Genomic DNA, 24,537 nt, shown 5'->3' on the forward strand with positions numbered 1-24,537 from the left:
GGGGAAAGGAGACCAGTGATTCTGCAAAGAAGGAGTGAGGATAATTCGGTAACCCTCTTCTCTCATCATCAGGGACCCTCCTCCTTAGCTCCAACAAAAACCCATGACAGGAGCACCTCAGTTAGGATCACTGGTCTCCAAAAGCAACTATTATGCAACATGCTTGGAAAAAAGCCCATGATGGGCTCTGAACACAATGTCATGCCTCCAGCTCCTCCGAGCTACAGGTTTCTGAAATATTGCTATCAGCACGACCTGTTCCCACACTTTTTCCTAGCTCTTTGCTCCTGGCTACCATCAGCAACAGGAAGAAAATCCAAAAGGCCTTTGGTCTGACCTACTACAGCTCTTACGCAAAAGCAAGACCTTCAAGAGATGCCGTACTAACTCGTGCCAAGATGTGTCCTCTACCTGCGAGAGCTTGCAATGTAAATAAAGGTGTTTAAATAAAACATCAAAGGGGATTAAATGCCTAGCAATGAAGTGGCCTGCCAAAAGTCACAACCCCTCTCTCTGACAGGTCCACGGTCTCTCAGGTCCCAGCCCGGTGCTCCGCAGAGCAGGTTAGGGCAATGCTCCCTGGCTTACATGACGTGTTTCAGAGGCCAGTCGCATAAAGCATTGCCCCTCTTCCTCAGCCAGCTCTACACTCCCGAAACCAGGGAGCAGGGGGACGAAACTGGATGGAGCAGAAATGATCAAGGGCCCACAAATATTTTTTTGGAGGAGGGAGCATGAGAGCCAGTGCGGATTTCACTTTGCCTGGGGTCTGCAAGCAGGGGAAGGGTGCAGGGGAAGCACAGAAGGCAAAGTCTTGGTTTTTGGCCTAAAGTCAGGGGGCCAGATCAGGAATACAAAAGCTGCTGGGTACCAGCTGGGTGCTTGCACTTGGAGCCAGTGGAAGGACTCGTCCTCGTGCTAACAAGTCACCTGTAAGCAGGGAACTAACTCAAAACACTGAGGAACGCACCCTCCGCAGAAACAGGCTAGCAGAGATCCCAGCCAACTGCAAAGCCTGCGCAGGGATTTCCGTATGGACCGCAGCCCTAGACGCAGCAATTCAGGACGCGGTCTTGAGCGAGAGAAATGTGTTTCCCCTGTTATAATCAAGTCAACAGCTGAAGAAATGGAGCCATTTAGGAGGGAACTGCTTTTTCTTCCTGACCTTGTAGGCATGCAGAGCCAGTACCATCCGCAGGGCCGCTCACACCTCCTCGCCAGCCAATCGTCCCCTCGTAGTGAATCACACAACGAAACGGGGATGGCCTCAGCTCCTCCCTACACCACTGCCACGGCGTATCGGGGCGGCTTCTCTGGTCTCCCCGGGCTGGGAACCAGAATTGGAAAGTAGGTTACTGTCTCAGCAGCAGCCGGCGCTCCAGACGAGCAGAGATGAAAACACATCCAAGTGTCAGCATGATGAGACTCCCCAGACCCGGCGCTCCAACTGACACAGAAAGGCTGGTTTTTACCATGACTGGGGAATCATTTCCTTCTCCTGCAAAGCTTTGGTCTTTAGAGAAGGAGCTCTCAAGCGGAGGACATAAATGCACACAGCACCTCCACACAGCGGGAAAGGGGAAGGCGGAGGGACCGAACAGCCCCTTTGCCTCTGCCTGTGCCCCGGCAAAGCCGAACTGTTGCATCCTGTTGCGTGTCAGGGCGAACCTCGTCCACCGCAGCAGGTTGTCACGCGGTTCTGGGTGCAGCAGCGATACCATGGGTATACGTATTTTCAGGGTGTTTCTATTGTCAACATCCTTCACGGTGGAACTGCCTTTTGCTTTCCTGCAACATGGCAATGCTCTGGAGGGGCAAGGCTGCTCCCCGGCTGTTGTTTGAGGCAAAAGCAGCTGGAAAAATAAGTGATGTCAAACTTCAGAGATCTCAGTGCTCCTGGTCCTTTAAATGAACAAACTGTTTGATAAATAAGACAAATAATAGAGTCATCTAATCAATACTTCTGTCATTCATTAAAATGATTTCAAACAGCCCCTGTGTTAACTCACTAGTAATAGAGGTCTGACAGCAAATCTGCAATGAGGAGACGAACCCCGTGCAAAAGGTGGTGTTGCAGAGGGAGCCTGGGATCCCTCCTGGCTATCTCCCCACTTGCCCCGAACAGAAAAGACATCCCTTGCCAGCGACACAGAGCGCTGGGTGCGTGCGGCAATCGCACGCGCTTCGCTTAAACTCCTGCAACCCGCCCATGGGAGAGGACGCACGGGCTGATTTGTGTGGGCATCTGTTCTCCGCAGCAATCCCAGGAATTAGCAGGGAGATATTTTCCTGGGAGCGCTTCGCAGCGCCAGGCAATGTCCTGGTGACGACCTTGCTCCGGTCTGGTGGGAAAATAGTACTGAGCAAACATTCAGTGCGCTTTTTGCTGGGCTCTTGCACGCCTTCGCCCTCTCAGCATCGAGAAGGAAGGAGGGATAGATAGTAAGAGACTGGAAAGTGGCCGGTCCCAGGAGCAGGCAAAACCTAACTCTCTGACAAAATGCAGACCTCTCCCAACATACCAGCTGTGCCGATCCTACATCTGCGAGGAGGTCCGCATGCGTTCAGCCTTGCCCTGGCTTTTCCTGGAGACGGTGAGGATTCAGTGACTCGTTTTTAACTCCTAAGGAGAAGACTGGAAGCTGACGCTAAATGCCACCGTACCAGTGTAATACTGATTTCCAGGACCGCCGTGGGATGGCTCATTCCCAGCACGTCCTGCCCAGTGCTGGTCTCTGATCTGCCTGAGGGCCGCATCAAAGTGCAGCACAGCCTGAACTCGCGCTGAACTCAGGCTGAGCCGGCTCTGAGCCCAGCAGGACCTGAGGCAAGACACTGAAATTCAGTAGTGCTCCTCACTGAATCAGTCTGGCGCACAAAACCCATCCTCTTTTTGCAAATGCAACTTTATGAGATGCATTTCTGAATATGCATCTTCCAGGGAGGCAACATCTCTCCTCGATTACTTATTGCCTTTAGAGATAACAGCAAGTGCTTTATTTTTATTTATTTCTGCAGCATGGGTATTATCCTGAGAGCTTTGATTACTGCAAGGATATTGCTTTCTGTCTCTCTTAGCACGCCCTGCTGAGTCCTCTGGGCTGCAGCCAAAACAACCCTTTTTGGAGAAGCTGTCAACCGGCTGCAGAAACAGCCGTGCCTATGCAACACAGGCAAGAAACCTGGCGCTCCAGAAAGACAGGAGACGATTTTTAGGGAAAGCAGCTGATCTTCATGTAGCAATCACCAAACGCAAGCGGACTGAAGGTGCCAGGAAGGCAGGCACAGAGTGTGGGGCTGCTGGCTGGGGCTTGGGGCTGTCCCGGAGCCAGGGCTGCTGCTGCGCGTGAGCCACCTCTCCCTGGTTAAAGAGATTTCTGGGCATTTCCCGGCCGTGCGCCGGGAGCAGGATTTAAAGGGACAAGGGAAAAGCTGAGAGATGAGTCAGGGCTGAATTTGCTGCCCCGTGAACATTTGTCCCCCGTGGGATTTGGTCAGGAAGGTCAGCCAAAGGGGTGCGATGGAGAGGGCTGCGGGTCCGATGGGACACGAGGTGCTGCACTCTGACAGCCCGGGACAAGTGGGACTTGAAAATCTCCCCTCCTTTTTACCAGCACAGCGAGGAAACTCCTCCTAAGAGCCCACACTGGCTACCCCAAGACGGTCTCCCAGAACATTTAGGGGGTTTCAGCAAGAAAAGCTTGCAAGGGAAATCAAGCAGAGATGCCCAGGCCAGACCCCCTGACTTCACCCTCTTTTTCTTTCTCATGTGCCGGACTAATGAGCCAACATATAGGCAGGCGGAGGGTGTTAAGCAGCCAGAGCTAGCATGGCTCAGCTCAGCCGGGTTTTTGGGATCCGCCATAGTTCAGAAGGTCTGCTGGTGCAGAAAGCCTCTGGGGCACAACTCAACGTCAGCAGCGGCTTTATAAAAACCAACAATCCCATGGTATGTAAGAAAGAAAAATTGCAACAATTTGCATGAGGGAAATGCCTGCTCTGAGCAAGCACCTCGCCAGGAGTCCTGCCCAGCTGGCGGTAACCCCAAGCATGAGCAGATAGGAGACACCAGAGACGCTGCAGGGTCGAACGCAGCATGTGGGAACAGTGTGACAAATGGGATTTCGCATCCCATGGGAGCGGCGCATCCAGGAAGAGCAAATCTAGTAGCCTGTCTAGTGTCGCAAGTCACTCTGCAATGGAGAAGGCTTGAAAGAGCATCTGATTTCTCGTGAAGTACCTCGGAAGGCTTGCTCATGAGCATGGTTTGGCTTTGATTTTCTCACATCAGGATATTTGCATAAAGACAGCTCTGTCTTTCGGGAAATGCAAATTCCCTGCAGAAAGGGAAGCGTTTTAATGTGCCGATTGCTCTGGGTAGGGATGCAAACCTTTTAACTTATCACCTGAAAATTAAATCAAGGCTGAGATCCAAAATCTCCCCACCCTACTCAGCAGGAAAACTTCCTGAGCTCCTCTGGCCATACACAACAGGGACAGGACAGACCGGATGGGGCTTTTCATCCGTGCGCTGCATATCCTTAGCAGCCCCGGGGGATGTTTCAATCGCTTGGAGACATGCAATCCACTCCTGCTCTGCTCTGCTGCCAGCCTGTGGATGGTTCGGGGGGCTCCTGTGCTCGCAGGCTCCCTGGGACACCTCCAAAGTGACTTTTTGATGCTCCAGCACCTGTGGCAGCTCCAAATTCATCATCTATGAGCACAGTGCAGGTGTTTTCGGCTTGGGGAGGGCACAGGCATTGGGTAACTCTTGCCAGAGTAACCTCGCTGGAGTAACAACCTTTGCTGACAGCCGTTGCTAAATGGATAAAGGGAAAGCAACGCTTTGTGTGAAAACCTTTGAGCTCCCTCACATTCATGTTACCGTGGGGCAAGAGCAGACACTTGCAACACCCACAGCTGGGGTGAGAACGGAGCAGATGGGCAACGTGCCGAGCCGGCCCGTGCTGGCCCTCGGATCAAGGCCCGGTGACGGGGTGCTTTTATACCTGCCTCCACCTCCGTCCCAAGGGAACAGGCCAAGGCGGTGAATAAAAAATACCAACCTCAATACTGCTGTGGAAGCAAAAGCTGACGTGCAACGGAAAGGCCCTTTGGACGAGACGCGGGCCGGCTCCCCAGTGCCTCGTTGGCAGTTTTGAAAGCTCTGGCTTTCGCTCCTGGCTCTGCTGAAAATTGCATGCCCCAAAAAACCCTTACCGCAGCGTAGCTCTGAGTTCACGGGCCGTATCACATCGCTGAGGGCAGCTTCCGCTCCCCAGGGCCAGGCAAACCCACGTGAGGCAGGGAGCCTCGTCCCAACCAAGCGATGCTTCAGACATCCTGCTAGACGTCCCTGGAGTCGCTCGGAGAAGGAGCAGCCGCCCCGGCTCTGGAAAGCCATCATGGCTCGTGCTGCCTCGTCGCGGGGCAGCTCTGGTGCAGCCACACTGGCGGCGAGACAGGAGGGCAGCGTCCCCGCTGCATCGCCCTCCACGTGGACCCGAGCGCTCGCGAGGCTCTCGGCGCTCGCCAGAACTTCACCCCGCATTGACGCGCCTGCACGTCTAACATCCGGGCCAAGCGCTCGTCTAGCAAAACTGCTTCTCTCCGCCTTAATCGCTGCCAAGAAAGGAAGGCCAGCTCCTGCAAGGAGCTGTTTGCCTGGAAGCTCTGAACGAGCGAACACTTCCTGCAGCAAGAAGTACATAATTAAATAGCCACCTGGTACTGCTGTGCTTTCTACTGAGGGGCTGCTGTCTGCTTCCCCTGCCTGGAAGGCAGCCGATCTGCCATTCCTAAAACGTCCTTCCTCCAAATGCTGAGCCAGCAGCCTGCATTTACTGCCTTTCCACAGTGCACGAAAGATCCAGGCATCTAAAAATGGGTCCCTCACAAGAGATCAGGGACGTATCCTCCCTGGACTGCTGCCAGGGAAACTGAGGCACGGCAGGCAGCATTCACTGCAATTAATTTTAGCAATGCAGCTCAGCAGGAGACTCTGACAGGAGATCAAACGCCCTCCATCCCGGGAGTGTAAGTGGGAGCACAGGCAACGGGAGGAGCTTGCGGCACCCCAAGCCCTCAGCCCAGCACCGCACCGGATGATGTTGTTGCCAGGCCTCTCCGTTTTGCCCCAGGAAAAGCCGTAACTTGCAGAGAAGCCAACTCACCAACTTAAAACTTGCACGGCTGATAGTTTTCCAGCACGCCTTTGACTGTGATTCACCTCCTCCTGCTCCCTAGCACCGCTTGCCCCCAGGATCTTCCTCAGCTCCTCCCCGGCCCCTTTGCCACTCACCTAGACACCCACCAATCCAGCCCTGGGGTCTTCACTCACGGGGGCACAACGGCGGTGCTGGGTGCTCCTGCATTTATAGGAGGTGTACGGGAGCTGCCGGGAAGGACGCCTGTGTGACAGACCCCTACAGGGAACAGAGCTTTGCCCTGGCTGTGGGGGCCGTGGGAACGGCGCAGCCCCTATCTGCCTGCATAGGTTCACTCTACCCCTACGCCGCCTTGCAGCAAAGTCCTTCTCAAACACCTTGTCGCGCTGCTTAACCTTCGTGGAGGTCGGCTGAGCTTGCGGCAGCGGGCGATGCTACAGAGGCCGCCGGCTTGCGTGCATCCAGACCAGCACCTGGCTTGGAGAGGTGCTCCGCACGCCCCTGCTGCTGCATGGGGCTCACCCACCAGCCCTGGAGACCAAGGCACACGTTTGAGGGGTGGCAGGGGCTCACCACCAAGGGAAGGCACCAGGAGCCTTTGGGTAGCCCAGGGTTTTCCCTTTCTTTCTAAAGGTGTTTTTTTGCATGTTTCCCCTGAAAAGCAGACCCCAGCGGTCAGAAAGGAGAGCGGTTACAACATTTGCAGGAGTCCGGTCAGAGAGAGCATCTCAAAAGAAACCCTGCAGCGGCACTGCACAAATGCACAGAGCTGCCCCCTCGTTTTGGGCTAAAGCTGCCGGCCCCTGCACAGTGCCTCTGAAACGAAGGCCACAGGATAAGACTGTGTGGAAATTAGGCTGCAAAATAGTCCACATATGACCTCGAAAGGTGACACTACCCTCTCCGTTTGCAACAGGCATTTCATCTTCACGGTACACCAGGATGCAGTGAGCAAAGCAAGAAAGCAAAGACCGCAGTTTAGATCTACGCACCTCAGCAATTTCTTCCAAACAGACTTAAGATAACTAGTTTTTCACACACACGCAGAGTGGGGCTTGCGAACCAGCGCAAGCTTTTCTCAGACCACAGCCCAGCCTCTGAAGGGCTCTGGAAAGGAGCCCTAAACCACAGCGTTTCCTATCTCCATCTCTATCTGAAACCCCGTCGGATCCAAGAGGCCGCTCGCTGACCTTGGCCGAGGAGGGCTGGGGCGGGAGGGAAGGGAAGCACAGGGAAAACAGAGGGCTTTCGAACGTCACTTGGCGGAAAGGGAACTACCCTGGGTGTTCTCAATCTGCCAGAAACAGAGGTCATGTGGAAGCATTTAAGATTTAAGTCCTCATCGGGGACTCGTTTCGACATTCCTATCTTTTTCTGAGAATGCCCCTGCTCTCAAGCCTCAGCTCTCCCCTCCTCTCCTTCCCTTCCTTGTCGGAGCAGCTCTGCCGATGGGGTTAAATATTTGCTTTCAAATTCGGTTGCAGGAGTCCGGGGTGGTCTCTGCCTCTCAGCTCCCAGAGGCACTTGAGATATTTCAGCCTGGGGGCACAGAGCCATTCCCAATTCTCCTGTAGCGTTTGCACCCCAGGGAGATTCTCTATCACTTTTTCCTGTTGATTCCTAAAGACCCAGGCTGAAATGAGCAGAAAATGCAACACTGAGGCTACGGAGAAGATGCAGAGGCACAGAAATGTCCAGCACTGCCTTTACCCATAGCGCTGTTGCTAACGCGGTCCCAATCCCCCCATTACAACCAGGAACAGCAAGGTCCTACCGCTCCGTGAAGTTACCACCACAAAGGCCATTTCGTTGTTTCGCAGATGATTCAAAGCTGCCCTGCAAATTTTGCACCTCCGCTGCTACTGCACACGAGAACCGACAGTAAAATGGATGCGGGGACGGGCTGCCCGCAGGAGGACTAGCCGAGGGAGCGGAGAAATGGGGGCGGCTGAGCCTGCGGCACACGGCACGCAGGGCTCATCTGCTCCAGGACACGGCCATTGGCCTCCCGAAACGGGCTGTGTCGGCAGGGACCGGGGCAGCGAGCGCTCACGGCTCCCCTCCAGCTCGGCTCGGCCACCTCGGCACGAGAGCGCTCCAAGAAGTCAACAAGCAGCGAACGAGGCCGGGAGATTCGTTACGGATGCCTTCAGGTCCTGCTTTTTAGGTGAACATGTCTTTTTTTTATGCAAGGAAAAGCGTAAGGATCATACCTAATTTAACACAGATGGCCAGGTAAGCGTCCCAGATGGATGCAGTGGCTCATGCCAGCAATTTCACCTCCGTTCAATGACTTCTACGCTTGGCTCGGTCTTCTCAGGCCGTCCCCGCACCTCATTGCTGTGAATGGGAGAAGACAATTCTCTCATTACAGGGTGCAGTTTTACATCCGTACTCCTGCACCGGAGCAAGCTGCGCCACAGGCCGGTTACTCTGAGAACAGAACGGCCGTTTTACCTCCTTAGCGGGCAGCTCAGGCTGCAAAGTCTCTTCCTAGTGAGGTTTCCTCCTCTCTACTGGTAAATTCATGTAATCTGATTATAGCTTGCTGGATGGCAACCAGGAGGGGAGGAAAAAAAGACGAGGAACTGGTGACATCACATCTGGCCAATGTTTAGGAATATGAAAACTTGCCCTGTCTACGCTAGAATTCAAACAAGGGTCCAGATCTGCTTTTTCCTCCAGCACTGGAGCCTTCCTCTGGCTCTAAGGTCCCCCAGGTAGCATTTACTCATGCTCTTCTCCAGCCCCTAACACTGCCAGCTCCCTCCCGGCCGACTGCACCCTGCCAGCTCTACGTGCAGCTGACTTGGTGAGCGGCACCAGGGAACTGATCCCTCTAATCCTGCCTTGGGGGGAAAAATAGAAAAAAATTATTTCCAGCTGGATCCATTCCCAGCACATCTCCCTGCAAACAAGCAGCTGTACTGGCACAGCCCTATGGGCAGCACGGGGGCAGGAATGGGCAGCCAAAGGCTGCTAAATTAGTGCTATAATTGAATGCATGGACATGGTATGAAACTCTGCTATATCTTCCCAGACAGGAAATTCCCTAGCATTTTTTTTATTAGCTGGTAAAAGAGAACCTCCCCCCGCCCCTTCCAGATCTACTGTAAGTGTCATCCATCAAACAGATCTACTACATCCTCTCTGCAGTCATTAGCACCTCCTGGTCAGGCACTTACTAGAAATGCAGCAGCAGGAGCTCCCCTGAAGCTTCACCTATGTGCTGCATTTGCTCCATCTGAGAGTGGCAAGGAAAAGACTTTGCAGACCTAGCCAGGAGGTTTCCCTGCAGAAACGGGCATGCTAGTTTGACCTGCCACAGTCATGCTGCTGCTCTGCGTATCTGCAGTTGCCTCCCTCGCCTGCCAAGCTGCAGCCACAGCCTCCAGACCCTTTGGCTGCTTCAGCGCAAAGTCTGAGCCTCTGCAAGTTTAAAATAACCAAAGTGCACTGCATTTGACCATGTGCATCCCTACTAACTTTACCTAGTTCAAAGGCAGAGGGGCAGCTTCCTAAAACCTGCTTCCAGATCTACACAGCGTACAAGCCTGGAATGCACTGGGGCAGAAACAGGAGGTTTTGGTTAACCCAGAGGCAGGTTAAGGGGCATATCTGGATGTTACACAGCCCCAAACACTATTTGAGAAGTTCCTCCTGCTGCGAAGCATCCCTCGCCACTGCAGCGAAGGCAGCACAGTGACGGACATCAGGGCTGCCACCTGCAGTACCGAGCCACCGACTTTGCCGTCCCCAGGCGACTGTTTTGCAACACCAACGAAAGGTGAAGCCAAAGATGTTGGGTTTCATGGCTCTCCAGGAGAAATGATTTTCTACTGGAGCCAGGGGCTAGGTAAACCCCGGTTTTCTCAGCTGCCATAGCCCCCTCCCCGAACAGGTGCTCCCTACCCAGGGGATGTCCCTGTGCTACCAGCAATCCCCGCCGGCTGGTGGCCACAAATGCAAGGACAGAGAAGATTTCCAGCAGCTGGTAGCGCAGGCACGTCCCTCTGATGTGAGGATGCCGACAAAACTCTGCTCCACTTTAATGAAACAAGCAGAACTTAACAAAATTATCGCAGCGCTTTTCAGGCTAAGGTGTTCTCTCTCCGCCCTTGTAGCTTTTCCACTAACTTTATCAGATGCCAATTTTAGGCAGGAGGCCTTTTCCCCAGCTGGATGCACGATGGCTTCTTCTGAGTTATCGACAGTGTAGCTACGGCACCCGGAAAAGCACAGGAGGAGCCCACTGAGAAGCGCCTCTTCGCACTAATTTCAAAATCCATCCTGGCGATCCCATCCGTGTCAAAGACACGCTTCGCTTCAGCTTCAGAGCCTGCAAAAGCCAATTCTCCTCCATGCTCCTATTTGTCAAATCCCTCTTTCTAACACCTTCGCATTAGCATTTTAAAGATATATACAGAGAGCGAAAGACACACTATTTTTCAGCTTAAATTAGAGGAAAAATGGAATTGACCCAAAGTCAGGAGCCATTAAAAAAATTTGAACGTACGCCTGAAGACAGTTTTGGGGAATATACAGCAATTTCTAAAGTAATAGAGAAAAGAAATCAGTATTTTAAAGAATCCTTGAAAACAGGGAAAAAAAATCCCTTTTCCTGAAGAGTGTGCCCCAAAACCGAGCAGTAAGATTTGCAGACAAGAACTGCAGCCACCTGTGGGAAAGCCCGATTTGAACGCCACCCTGAAGCTGGGCCACGAAAAAGCAATGCAGGGCCGTGGGCAGCCCCTCTGTCAGCCCTCCCTCACGTACTCTTCACTTCTAGCTGTTTCTTTTTTTTTTTCTTTTCGCAGGAAAAAGGATGGATTAAGTTTATGCAGCTCTCCTTTGCACGCTTTTGCACATTTCAGTAAATTTAGACGGGCTTAAATGAGGTAACTCTTTCAACTTCCATTTTTTGAAGTGATTTATCCTGCACCTAAGTTTTAGCAAAGAGCAATGGGACGCAGGAGCGTCCAAAACGTTCAAGAACAGCTTAGGAATCCACAGTGAGATACCTTCGCGTAGGATTAATGTTGTTTTTAAAATGTCAGAATTTGAGCCTAACTTTTAGTCTCGAAATTATGCCTTTTTGAATGAGTTCACTTTCAGGAAGCTCTTCCATACAATCGCCTCAAAAAATGCTCGGCTTTGGCTTACGTCCATTCAGTCAGATAATTTGGAGTTTGTACGTTTGTGACTTCAACTAAAGTCAGAAAACCTCATCCTTCATTCTCCAAAGCTGATTCACAGCCAGCGTGGCTTGAAAACGTGGGCTTGTTTCAAATTTGCTCGCATTTTGGACTTCATTTGTAGTTTAAAACGATGCTCTGGTTACATCGGACTTCTTTTGTGCTCTTGTCCAGACTCAAAGCCAGCAGCGTAAAAACAAGGCATGTATCTGTGCTCAGAAATGCACAGATACACGCAACAGTTGGGTTGCGTGTACCCAACTCATTGACCTTTATTAACAGAAATGCACCCAAAATTCAATGCTTTGCTAGAAATTCAGAGGGGTTTCCAGCAAGGATTTCAGTCCTACGGCTAGATATCACAGGCTCCTGAGTAAATTATCAGCCTTGACGCTGAACAGAGGCAGAGGGGAGAGAAAGGGTGGCAGAGCTGGGGCCCAGCATCTTTGACTTATTTTATCGGCTCTAGAGCACACTTCTGAGCTTTCCCAGTTGCCCTCTCTACTACTTCAATATAAGAACTCCAGCTTCCTCATTTCACTGTACCCAGCTGTATTTTTGGCCTGCAAAGTAAATAAAAAGAGAAGTGAGCTTTTTGGCTCCCTTTGAAACTTTGCAAGCCAGCAATTCCAAGAAAATCTAATGCAACATTTTAAGACCCTAAGTTTGCTCGTCAATAGTCTGATTTTTTAGGGATCTGACCCTGCATCCAAACAGACCAACACTGCACTGACAGCAATATTTTTGGGTCCTATGTGAAATACTCCTGTAAAGGCTCAGCTGCCAAGTCTTGAAAAAGTTCCCAGGACACTAGCTGCTGCTTGCAGCGAGGCTGTTCCTCCGCAAATCTCACCAAGAGGCAGTCTTCCCTCGCGGGCTTGCCAGTGTGCACAGAGGAAGTCGCATCAATCGCAGTGTTTATGCAAGTCCCAGAAACATTTCGGGTCACCAGGGAAGGGTCAAAGCATCTACCAAGGTCTACCTCCGTAGCCAAATGACCTGCAGCTGACACCGGGCCGGAGCAAAATGCACACTTTAAACTCACTGTGATCCCTCCTTTTTTTGCCTTCAGTGGATGCACAAAGTCCACGGGTCTCTCATATGGGATCTTGCAGCTCCTTAGCGGCAGGATCAGGCCTGCCACTCAAACGCAGGCTGGGAAATGGCCATACCCAGGGGAATTCAGCCAAGGTAACATGATTCAACACAGCAGCTTTGGAAACAAGTCCAGTAAACCAATTACTTGTTGTGTTTCGCAGCCTCCACCCAAGAGCAACCTTGCGTTTTACCATGACAACCCAAAGACCTCTGCAATAGCCTGGCGAGAAGGTGATGCACAGCAACAGAGGAAGCTGCTGCCAGCACAGGCAGCTGAGGACGTTTTTGTTGTAGCAAAGGAAGATTTTGAGAGGAGAAGCTTTCCCTCTTCTTCACAGGGAAAGGCCAGCTTCAAGGAGATGCACAAATTCAGAATGTCGCTGTGAATGGATGGGAAAGGACGAACACAGGTATTTCTGAGACGCTGAGGAAGCACGAAATACAGTTTGTTCCCCTGACATCTCTATGTGTTTCATACCATCTACGACGCATCATCACGGGCATCTAGGGAATAACGCCTTAGCACCTTCATGGATGATCAGAGGAGACATTTTTCAGAGATGGTCACCACATTCACACCTAGCCTGCTTTGCTGGACAGACGAGATTTTGGATCCTAGGGACCTGTGCGCAGAGGTAACACCTTGGGAAGGACCCACGTGCATTCCTCATGCAGATCATGAAGGGTAAGGGAGGGCTGAAATGCAAACCTCCGCGACGCTCCTATGAAACAGGCAACGCCAGGCAAGGCTGCATGGCACAGATGGGTCCTAGTGGTCTTCGTGACCTTTCCTCAGCCAGGCACACTGCCAAGACACCATCTACAGTCAGTGAAGAGAGAGTTCTCTGGTTCACGATTTGGAGGTGCCTAAGCTGTGGTCCTCTTAGGAAATGGTGTGTCCAAACTACATGTCCAATAACAGATGATATAATTTGCTCTCTCTTTGCCCAACCCAAAGTCATTCAAGGACATGAACCCAGGTGTAAAGCATCCCAACATATCCTGGAGACACTGAGCTTCCTGTCTTGCTGCTGCCTTGCAGCTCCGAAGAGCCGGACAGGAGTGCCAAATGCCACATGGCCTTCCTTTTTGGTCCTTCACGTGAACTAGAAAGAACCTCGCAACCCCCCCAAAGGGGTTGCTGCCCGGAGTTTGCTGGGCAGAATGACCTCTGAAGCATTTCAGAGGCATGCCCGCCCAACTGCAGCCACGCTCAGAGCGAGGAACAAGGCATCCAGCCGATCCCGCAAGGTGGAAAGTTCAAGTGGATTATATTTATTTTGCTTTGCAAAGAGCAGTCGCCCAGTCTGAACATAGGCCAACCACCTTCCCATTGCAGGAAGTGCCGTGGGAGTCTTTAAATAACCACCAGTGGTCAGGGCTTTGGTTTTACAGCTCAGCTGGAAGAAAAGCCTTCTTTCACACCATGTCTCCTTCAGCTGTTTCCTGGGAATAAATGATCTCTGCTTACCTTCCTACCTCCTAAGTCTACATCTTAGTACCCACCAAGCCCATGTGTTTTATGGAAGTTTCCTAAAAGTGGAAAAATATCTTTGAACACAGGCACGGAAAGTACCTGTAGGCTTTTCCTCCCTCGTGCAAGAAGGATTTTAAGTGCTACAGATGTACCAGCGAAAGCTTCACTTTGTTCTTGTGTAAAATTAGTGACGGATTTCATTCCTTGCGGTCCCTCATTCACATGCCCTACATCTCATGTTCCTTGCCAGCAAGCAGGTGCATTGGTGTCACCTTTTGTTAAAAAAGTTAAAACTGAGAATAAAGAATATATAGCACCCTCCTCTCCTCCACCTGAGCGCAGTGTGCGAGGAAGTCCCTCCTGTCCTCATCTCTTCTGCACTTGGAAATACCTCGTTCCAGTTGGAGAAGATGCCCAGAAGCAGAAAATGGACTTCTTATGACGCTCAGGCACTTACCGCATTTCTTGCCAGTGGGAGAAAAAGGCAGAAAATGCCAAATGCCTCTAAAAGGTTTTCTAATGTATTTACTTTGGAGATTTTAATCCAGAAACGTTGCCAAGTTCTTTGCTGAACGGGTTACCCAGCAAATCCCGTTTTACAGACGGAAAATTCCCAAACATTTTTTGCTGGGAAGCCTGGCTAGTTTGGGATTTTGGCAATACAGACTTGCCAGGACTCTTGAGGTAGAAAATAGTTTTTTACCTATAACTCTTATTAACAGATTATCCTAAAATGAAGGCTGGCAAGTGGAAGCTCAATAAACAACCAAAATAGCTGTTCTGCAGTTGGAAAACAAGACCTTGCCCTGACCTCCTCTCGGGCAGATTCACTTGGGTGCAGCAAACCAGTATTTTATTTTAAACCAAGCTTGTAAAAAATAAAAAAAGCTGCTTCCTTGACACTTAAGTCAGGTAAGGACACAGAAGGCTGTTTGGCCTTATAAATAAGCCTGTTCTTGTATACACATGTGTTTTAAAATAAGCTTATGAAATGTAAACACACAAGCTTTTAAAAAAAATAATTCCGCCTCATTGAAACCATTTAATCTGAGTTGAGCCATGCTTCCTTCTCCGCTTGAGGGATCTGGTCAGTGGATCGCTCGCTTAGAACAAAAAAACCCTTGAAGACAGAAACAACTCTCTCTCTTACAAACATGCAATCTGATTTTAAAATTTTAAACTCTCCTTTCCCTGAATGGATGGCTGGAAAAAGGCAATGAAGACCAGAGTCATGTATTTTTCTTGAGGAACATCCACTGATGGTGCATTTGTGCTTCAGTTTTGAAGTATGCTGTTACAGCAAGGAGAGGTTAGGGTGAAAAATGCTCCTTCCAACCCATGCTTAGTGTGAGTGCTTCACATACAGCCTGTCCTCTTCCCACCACTGAGATGGGTAACTTTTCGATTTGTCCAAGTCCTTTACGTCCCCGTAGAGGAGATAACCGTCAGTTACTAGGAAAACTGGGCTGCAAAAATAAAACACGGTCCTGGCTTTGGAGGGGCAGATGCAAGGGAAGAAACTATCTTTAACCCCTATTCTGCAAGGAAGGAGAATGCCAGGTCCTGGGATCCCTCCTAATGGGGCTTTCAGAGTTTAAGAGATTTGGACGTTGCAGAACGGTTTGACTGGCAGTTAATCTTGGTGCCAGGCATTTGAGGCCAGGGGAGCGGACATCAAAGCATTCCTGGATCTGCTGCAGAAAAGGGATAAGTGTCAGACACCGTTCTCGGCCTCTTTCCCACCCGGCTACTTGGGTGACAGGCAGCGTGTGGGTTGCAGTTGCTGCTTCCCAGAAAGCAAACTCGCAGACCCCAACCTTCCCCGTAATCTCCGAAGCAGCTCAACTGCTCACAAAAAAACAACTAGATTTGTCGGGCTCTCATGCAAGCACTATTAAGGTAAACCATTACGGAAGGAGCAAAGCGGGCATTGCCTCTGGAAAATAATACAACCCCGGTAGAGAACCATCGCTGCCATCAGCAAGGTCTTCAAGAAAAGCAGTGCGTGGCCTTCTCCCCCATCAGCCAGACCCTGAAAAAGACCATCTTGGGCTTCCTCACACCTTTGCACTCTGTTCCCTCTCCAATTAATGGAGCGAGAAGGGCAGTTGTGACTTCTATGGAGCAAACCAACTTCTGGAAGTATTTCCCCATCCCTCATACCAACTACAAAGGGAGGCTGGGACACTCGCATCCCTAATTTAAGAGATTCGGTTGGGCAGGATGAATCCAGGCCTTGTGATACACATACCAACTGCACTGGAAACAGGTTATTTTGGTCTGTGCCTGTTGAGACCATCCTTACACCTGAGGACCTTTCCAACCACCCCTGATCACCATGGCATTAACCAAGGCTTGGCCATGAGGACGGAGGATGGTAAGTTGAGGCCTTGAAGAACCAGAGCTACAGTTGAGGAGGAGATGGAGGGAAAGGAGAGAGAGCCTGAAGGTGAACTCACATGGGCAGCTTCACTTGAGACCTGACTGCTGGCTTGGAGTGATACTGGAAGGTGAATACTCTAATTTGAGTAAAAGCTAGAGATAAGGTTTCCCCTGAGGGGCTGGGTGCTGCTTCAAGTCTTCTGTCATTTTTTGGGGTCTCCTAGTCTCCTTGCGATAGTAACACTGCCGGTAAATGCAAGGGCCCTGCCATCAGAACATGCAGGTTTCCCCATGCCACCTTTCCCTCTCTGAGGTAGGATCAACCAACAAGAGTCAAACTGCAGGCCCAGCAGCCCCAGGAGAGATGTCAGGAAGCATCAGCTTCTTTAATGGAGGAGGTAAAAGGTTCAATTTTAAGCATTTGTCCACCACAAGTGGAATACCAAGCACTGGAGAATAAGGGAAGTTGCAAGATGAACTCCTAGCAAGTTCAAGAGGCCCGTGGCTGGCCTTCCTGTGCCTGTCCTGAGATCCAAGTAGACCCCACTGCAGATAGAGGATGTTTTCAACCTCTCATGAGCACGTTCTGCAGGGATCTGAGAGCTAACATCTGTCTTGGAGATGAATGCCACGTGGAGCAAGGTAAAGGACTTAACAGGACCTGACATCTCAAAAGGATGGCGAAGGTATCTTTGCCAAAGGCTGGCACTCAAGACCTCTCCATCCAAGTAACAAAACCACCTCAGGCAGGCTGGAGCAGCAGTGTCTGCCTCCATGGACTTCTGGGTATACAGCATAAATCTCCAGCCTCATTAAAGCTCCAAAGACCACAGGATCCAGATCCTGACCTTCTCTGGAGCAGAGACTATGAAACGTTTCCTGTTATTTATAACAGCTGGAGGGTCTGATGGGAAAATCCCACTTGTGAAATATGGACTGCTTGCAATAGTTTGTCTGCAGAGAACTGTCAGCATGGTCTGAAGTTCCGCCCCATGAACTTCTCCACCTCCCACTGCAGTTTCATAATGGACAAGACTGTGTCCAGAGGCTGTGCGAGAAGAACAGAAGTGTAGATCTTGCTCCATTCATTTGTCTAGGTAATCTTCGTATAGCATAACTGAATTAAGACTAATTTACTAAAGCTGAGCATCCTAGGCAAGTGAGCCTTAGTTTTGGGACTGCTGGGAGCTGGACAACCCTTGAGGAACACATTTAATGCACACAAGGAATAACCTAAATGTGTTTGACATTATCTTGGAGATATTTGTCAGCCTTTTAGGGCAACTGAGGAGAGGGGACAGCCCCTTGGCGTGACTTCATTAGGTGTTACCCATCTACGGAAAGCATGGAGGGATAGGTGTTAGCATGTTTGCTTGCTGTCATCTGAATTTCCTCCACCCTGGCACGCACTAAAGGTATTTTCCAGAATGCTTAGTCACGCAGGTACAGGAAATCTTGCAGCCCAAGGCAAGGTCTTACTGAAATGGGATGAGCTTCGGATGGGGTTCATAGGTCTACAGCGTCCCAGAATTGTTCTCATGCAAGATAAGCAATTACTGTCATGCTGTCGAGGATGATTCCCATAGCTTCTGTTTTGGGCTGGAGCCAATGTTGGTTTCTGCTTACTTTCAGGCCTACGGAAGCAAGCAGATGGGCTGGCTGTTTGTGTCTTGCTGCCATGAGTTTCTGTGAATGAACTTGTCATCTATGATAGGAACAGCCAGCTCCTGAACTTTCTGGGTTAGGCTGCCACTACCGCAGCTTCTCTCAGGATAAAACATTGCAACAGCACCCAGAGTTAAGTACTGACAGCCGCCGAGCTATGATCCAAAACAAACCGTCAGGCTAGGGGAATGGTGGCATGATGGCAAACACCTTGAAAGCCAGTGCAGAGCTCTATCCGTTGCTGAGATTTAGGAATGTGCTAGGAGCAGCACAGGTCACACTTCTGAACTTCACCTTCAGGATGAATGTGTTGCTCTTGCCCAGACACTGTTGCTGCGGATAAGATTCAGCTTGAGTGCAGAAACCTGAGTTTAGGGACCCAAAACTCTCATTATAGTCAACAGAGAACGGTTCAGCTCACCCTGAAGGAGTCATCTACTGCTTGGCCAGCTGAATGAATCCCTCAGTTCCCTGGGCCACTGTGGGAGTTTGAGACTCCGAGCACACTTAACCTAAGGTGTGGGGATCCCACCTTAGATAGCCTGTTCTCAGCAATAAAATCCCAATGCACAGCAACGGTGAAGTCTCTAGGTATATTTCTAAATATAGCACGTCCTTGAGAGATGAGTGTGCAAATTGGTATAGGATAAGCAAGAGAGCATGAAGCAGCTTGGGTTTCTGCTGCATTCCCTCTGTTTGAGATGTAAAGAGCACTACATGGCAGCCTTCACCAGTCAGTCAAATCTGCTGCCTTGGATTTCAGTGGACGCTGGCAAGCCAACACATCCTGAAGATACTCCACTAGGAAACGTCTGTTTCCTATGCAGTTTAGCCTGCCCGGATCACAGGTACAAGAACTGCTGAAATTTGGGCTGCGGTTCATGTTACAATTGGAACCAGAAGTCGGGATCCTGATGTTGCATGAGAAAAAGCAGGAGGAGGGGAGAGCCATTTGCTTGCATGCCTGGGAAAGGGAGAACTTCAGTTCGTACTTGGACTTCAAAGAGGTCTCTGAAGAGCACAGCCAGATCTGCTCGCACAGCATTTGGGACTACACTTACCTAGAGGCTATAACTGCAACGCCGTGTGCTTCCCAGACAGATTTCAATGCCAGGGATGGGCAAGCTCCTTCTAAATATCCTAGGGCAGTTTGCCTACTATTCCAATTAGTAACATTGTATTTTGTCAACAAGGTCTGGTCAGCAGCAATTCTCATTCAAAGATTTAAGGCTGGTTAACCTTTTCCCACCGAGCAAGCTCAAGGATATTTTGATGCCCTGTCCTTAAGAAGTTTATTTGTGTAGGCCCCTTTCACTTCCCAGCTTCCAGCAAGGGAAGACGTGCAAGGCGCGTAACACTTTTCTAATAGCCAGGAAGGAACTTTATATGGCTGTGGCCAGGGATCCCCAGCACTGCAGCTAGAAAAAGCAAAGTACCTGCCAAAGCTGCATGAGAGAGTCCAAAAACCTTGTAATTAGACAGCTGGAAGAGAAACCATAGTGAGTGCAACAGCCTGTGCCCTGACCTATCATTTCCAATGCATTAGGTGCATTGAGATCCTCTGCAGAGAACTTGAGAACTGTCAGACTCTCAGTATTGAAACAGAGGTGGCAAATGGTACCGCTGGAGATAATCTTTGCTGTTGCTGAGGTGGGTTTTGGTCTCCTTGACCCAGGACTCCTCCACACCCAAAGACCAGGAACGGGAGTGCTGACGGCAGACAAGTAGCTGATGTTGTGCTGGGACATGCTCGCAAGGATGTGGATAGTAAGAGCGGGGCCAAGCAAATGGCCTATCTTAACCTCGGGCTTGCAAGGATTTATGCCTTTTAGAAGCAGAAGGACTGGGGGAGGGAGATTTCTTGACCTTCCTCCCCAAAATCCAACATTTTCCCAAGAAGTGAAGGATGAATCTTTCACCACAGGAATGTGGGGAAGAGGCAGCAACAACTCTTCTTGGTGAGCGCACATCTGTTTCTGCTCCTGGCAGCCCAGAAACATTAGTGGCGACTCAAAAGAGTTTGACAAAAGGGACTCGACCAAGATTCCCGTGCTGTCTGGGCTCTCCTGGAAAATGATTTACAGATGCTACAACTGGCTGATGTGCTCTTCATCCAGACGCAATAAGCATCTGCTAGGCCCATTATTTAAGAGGCACTACTGCCTTGCATGAAGGGTGTGCCTTTAGGAGCCTGGAGATTCATTTTTCAGATAGAAAGTGACTGAACTCTGTCCCAAGAGCACTGCAAGGGAAAAGCAAAGAGTTTCCTCACAAAAGGATGAAAGAGCCAATGAGCTCACACTTATCACTATTGCAATTATTAATACATGAAGAGGAGGCCAGGAGCACAAAGGAGCCTGCGGATGACACCGGGAGGTGACGCAGGGCTGGCCCTGGCAAGCGCTGCCAGCTGGGTAACGCGTCCAGTCCATCTGCGACGCACGCTCTTGGAGGAATTACCCTTCCTGGAAAGGGGCAGAGAAAGCTGTGCCTTTTAACAGCAGTTGGGATATTTTCTCCGGCACATTCCTCTCCCTCCAGTAATCTTGTGGGAGCCTAGAAAGACCGGTTGTGAAACCCTGTTCCTCCCCGCTGGCAGTTCTGTGGGGATGTTAGCAGCTAGAGCGGCCAGCAGCTGGCCTGCCTTACAGAGCAGCCTTGCCCTACGTGCCAGAGCATGACCCATGGCCATCCTGCAGCAAACAGTGAGACACGGACAACAGAATGGGGTGACACGGAGAAAGCATTTCCCTTCATAGCCCTCCTCACCTTCCTGAGACCTCCAGCCTGGAAGCAGGCTGTGTCCAAGCCACCAATACAGCTCAGCAGCAGAGAGTCAAGAAAGACTGATCCACACCAACACAGCCTAGACGAGGAATAATTGCAGCTCACAGGGTCTGGGCTGGACGCCTCCCTGGTTGAGCAATGATTGCTTAAATTCGAGTGAACTGTCAATGCAGCGGAGCCCACCCCCTGGTATGGAGGCATCTTCTCCATCGAGGGGAGTACAGGATTTCAAAGAGTGGTCAGGGACAAGGAAAAAGCCCAGTCAGACTTATCTCTTGAGCAGGGTGGATTTAGATAGAGCTTCTCAGACAGGGGTGAAGGATACGGCACGCTCAGCGTGATGCAATATTATTACCTCTTCTTGGGATTTGGGTCAGGCCATGCATTTTCTTCACTTGCGGCTGTATTTGCTCAAGGATAGAAAGTAAATCCTTTGGGTTGCAAAGTAAATCCCAATTCAGAGCAAAAGGGGTGGAGTTGAACAAACTGGGACACTTTGGCGTGAGCATTGCTCTTCAAGGGTAAAGCAGGACCCTGCGTGGTGCGTGGCGTCCCTGCGACAGCACTGCCATCCCGCCGGCATGCGGCCGCTGTGCTGAGACCGAGTCCCAGCCGGCGGGAGCTCGCCAGCACACGGCTCAAAGGCCCGGGGTGCGCTCAGCTGTGCGGGTTTGCAGGCGGCATGCGGACGTTACGTTCCTTTGCCCACCTCTGGTTTCAATTAAAGCCATGAATAATTTTAGTGAGAAAATCCAAATCGTGAACAGGGCGCATCCTGCGGCAGGCCTGCTAATGCCCGCCAGATGTGCTGATCCTGGCAGTAGCAGGTGTTTTGGCCGCCGTGCTGCCGAATGCATGCACGGGCAGCACCACTTTGGCTAATGGAGAGGAACCCGCGCGGTGGCCAGCACCAGCAGGCAGGTGGTTTTGCAGGAGGAAACTGAGAAAAAAATAAAGTTATGGGCTGATGCAGTCAAACGAGGTCTTCTGGGCTCAGAAAAAAAGGAACTGAGCTGGTCCTGGATGCTTTGCGGACTCTGAGGAATCTGCTTCAGTGATTGAGGCCCCAGGGCCTTAAACGTTTTATTTGGGGCATGCAGTAACCTTTGGCTTCTATTGTATTTGTGTTTGCCAGAAAGACAGTTGGTCTGGCCGGATTAAGGCTGACGGTAATTACATGCCAATGCCTCCGCTATAGCAGGGAGGGGGGAAAAGGAAAAAGAAAACCGCCTCTACATGTTCCCGCCCGGTTCTTTGCACAGAGACCACCCCTCGCTTGCTCAGCATCAGAAAGGGAAGCTCTTGGTGAGGCCTCACTGTCCCTTGACGGGTCTTTATCAACCCTGCACCAATAGCACTGTCTTCCTCGCCTGCTTCTGGTGGGGGGAAAAAAAAAGTATCCTCCCGAAGAGGAGGAGGGATGGCCGTTAACACCTGCCCCCTTGCAGCCTGGCATTTGCAGCTGCCGAAACAGGCAGTGAGGGAAGGGAAACGGTGCGGCCACGAGACCTCTCTGCCCTGGCACGTGGCTGGTGCGGGGAGATGCACGCAGGCTCCCAGCGACAGGCCTTTTTCACTGCAGCCTCCCCCCTTGTTTCTGCCAGGCTCAAAAGTGCATTTTCATTTCCTCCTGCAAGCTAATTACCCAACCCAGGCACATGGCGAGATATCTGGGTCGGTGCAGCTTTTGTCTCAAACCCTTTAAACTTGCAATTGACTGGGGGGAGGGGGTGAAATTAGATAGACCGGTGCAAACATTTGTAAAGAGAAGTCGTTTCGCAGCACCTTATTTTGCATATGCAAACCACTACACTCAGCCTGATTTAATGGAAGAGATCCCGCTTGTGTTTTCTGTTAGCACTTTAAAAAGGAAAAAGTATTGACAATGCAATTTTACAAGGAGACAGAGGTGAGATGTGGAAATCACTCCTAGTGTCAAATGCACTTTGTAAACACTAGCCATATTCCCTGAAGGACACCCTCAGAAGCTTTGTCTTGCCTAGCTATAAACACAACACGAGCAGGCCTTCCCTGTTTGCCCAAACACAGATGCAAAATTAAAAACAGATGCTCGAAAATGTCTGGTTGCCTGTTTGAAGCGATTTCCTTTTATCTGATAATTGCTACTTCCAAGGCAGAAGATCTGAAGTAGTTCTTAACCCTCCTTAAGGATCTAGACACCTATTTTGAGACATCTTCTGTTTCTTCTTCTTCCAAACTGGCTTTTTCTGCCCTTCTGCCCCTACCGGTGCCAGCACGCTGGGGACGAGGCGGACCGAGCGGGAAAGGTTTGCATCACTACTTTTTCCCGTGCCAGTGCACTGCAGGGACCCATTTGTTTCACTGCCTGGGCTTGTCCTCACCCTCTCAGTATAAAACCCTCCTGCTTTCGCCATTGAGGCCCATTTGCTCTCCGTGTACAACTCCAGATCCGTCAGTTCCCTTCGTATTATTTCTCTCCTTTTTTCTTCGGGCCACCCTCTGCTTTGGCAGGCTCACAGCATTACGCCGTCTTCCACGCTCACTCCAGGGCTGGCACAGAGCGGCCCGGCGAGCGGCACCAGCCCAGCAGAGCCAGCCTGGCTGGCGCAGAAATAAGGCACAAACTGAAAACTAAGATGTTATTCCCAGTAAATGCAGTGGTAACACCTCTGTCTAAAACTGTAGCGGGAGTAAATCTCCCCCCCTCCAAATGCTAAGGCGACGCTCCCCCACCAGTTTTGATGCATGCAAGAATGCAGTTAGCTGAGGTATATTTTCACTGATTATTTCCCCCTATTCCCTTCAGCTGCTGCATTACTAGCTTTGACAAATAAACAGCCAGGCCTCAAAACTTCAGCTCTTCGTTGCTTGTGGTTCCTTCCCCTTCATTTCTAAGAAATGAATAACAGCAACAGAGGGTTGCAAAACACTTACTTACCACCCCTGGCTTGAAATACAGAGAGAAATCGAGCCAGCGGGGACAGAGTTACGGATCAGCCAACTAGGAAGACCGACTTCAAGGAGAAAGTGCCCAATTACACCCGTCGCGAATGCTGGAAGCTGCTGATGCCGCTTAGGCAGCGAGAAAACGAGCAGCCATCGTAAAAAAACAGAAGCAGGAACCCGGGGAACAAAACAGATGAGTGCAGGACACGAAGCGCTGCTGGAGACCCACACTGGATGTGTCATAGGGTTACAGATTTACTGCGTGATGTGACATACTAAACAAATATGGCATGGATAAGAGGATCTCTGGGTTGAAAATCACTTACGCGGTAAGATGCAACAGGTTCTGCCGGTTTGCCACCAGGAATTTGCTAGAGATCCTCAGCTTCGGATTAGAACAGCTCCTTCTGACATCGGAGACGAGTATTAGGGGGAATTGTGTTGTTACAGGAGACCAGCTTCACTGGCAACCACAGAGTGGAGAATGAATCCTGCTAATAACTGCACAGCCCAGATCTTCCTAAACGATTCCAATTTATGCTCGGTTTAATAAGGCCAAGGCATTACGGAAGGACACTGCAGGGGGAATATAAAATCCCGCCTCAAACTGATGCAGTTTAAATTAAGCAGAAGGAAAAACAAAAATAGGCCCATAACTAAAGGAAAGCTTTGAGAAAGTAATAGAAGCAGCCAGTGACGTCAAGGGGGCTGGAGAATGCGGGGACCTGGTGGGAGGCTGGGGATTTCTTTCTGTCAAAGGTACAAACGCTCACCGAGCTCTGCTGGCCACAGAAAAGGCAAAAATCCAAATTTGCCCAGGATGGGCAAACCAGTATCT

General features: G+C 50.6%; 1 protein-coding gene across 2 annotated transcripts in view; it reads right to left on the bottom strand.

Annotated features, from left to right (window-relative positions):
• PTP4A3 (protein tyrosine phosphatase 4A3) overlaps positions 1–24,537 on the bottom strand; it is a 72,823-nt gene that overhangs the window by 34,619 nt on the left and 13,667 nt on the right. The window contains exon 2 of one of the 2 annotated variants that reach the window (XM_068933450.1): positions 8,381–8,507. The exons of the other annotated variant lie outside the window; for it this stretch is intronic. The gene's annotated coding sequence lies outside the window, so the exon portion shown is untranslated. The remainder of the gene's footprint in view (positions 1–8,380; positions 8,508–24,537) is intronic. 2 annotated transcript variants of the gene reach the window in all.

The sequence above is a fragment of the Struthio camelus genome, chromosome 2 (assembly GCF_040807025.1).
Source record: "Struthio camelus isolate bStrCam1 chromosome 2, bStrCam1.hap1, whole genome shotgun sequence".
Taxonomy (NCBI): Eukaryota; Metazoa; Chordata; class Aves; order Struthioniformes; family Struthionidae; genus Struthio; species Struthio camelus.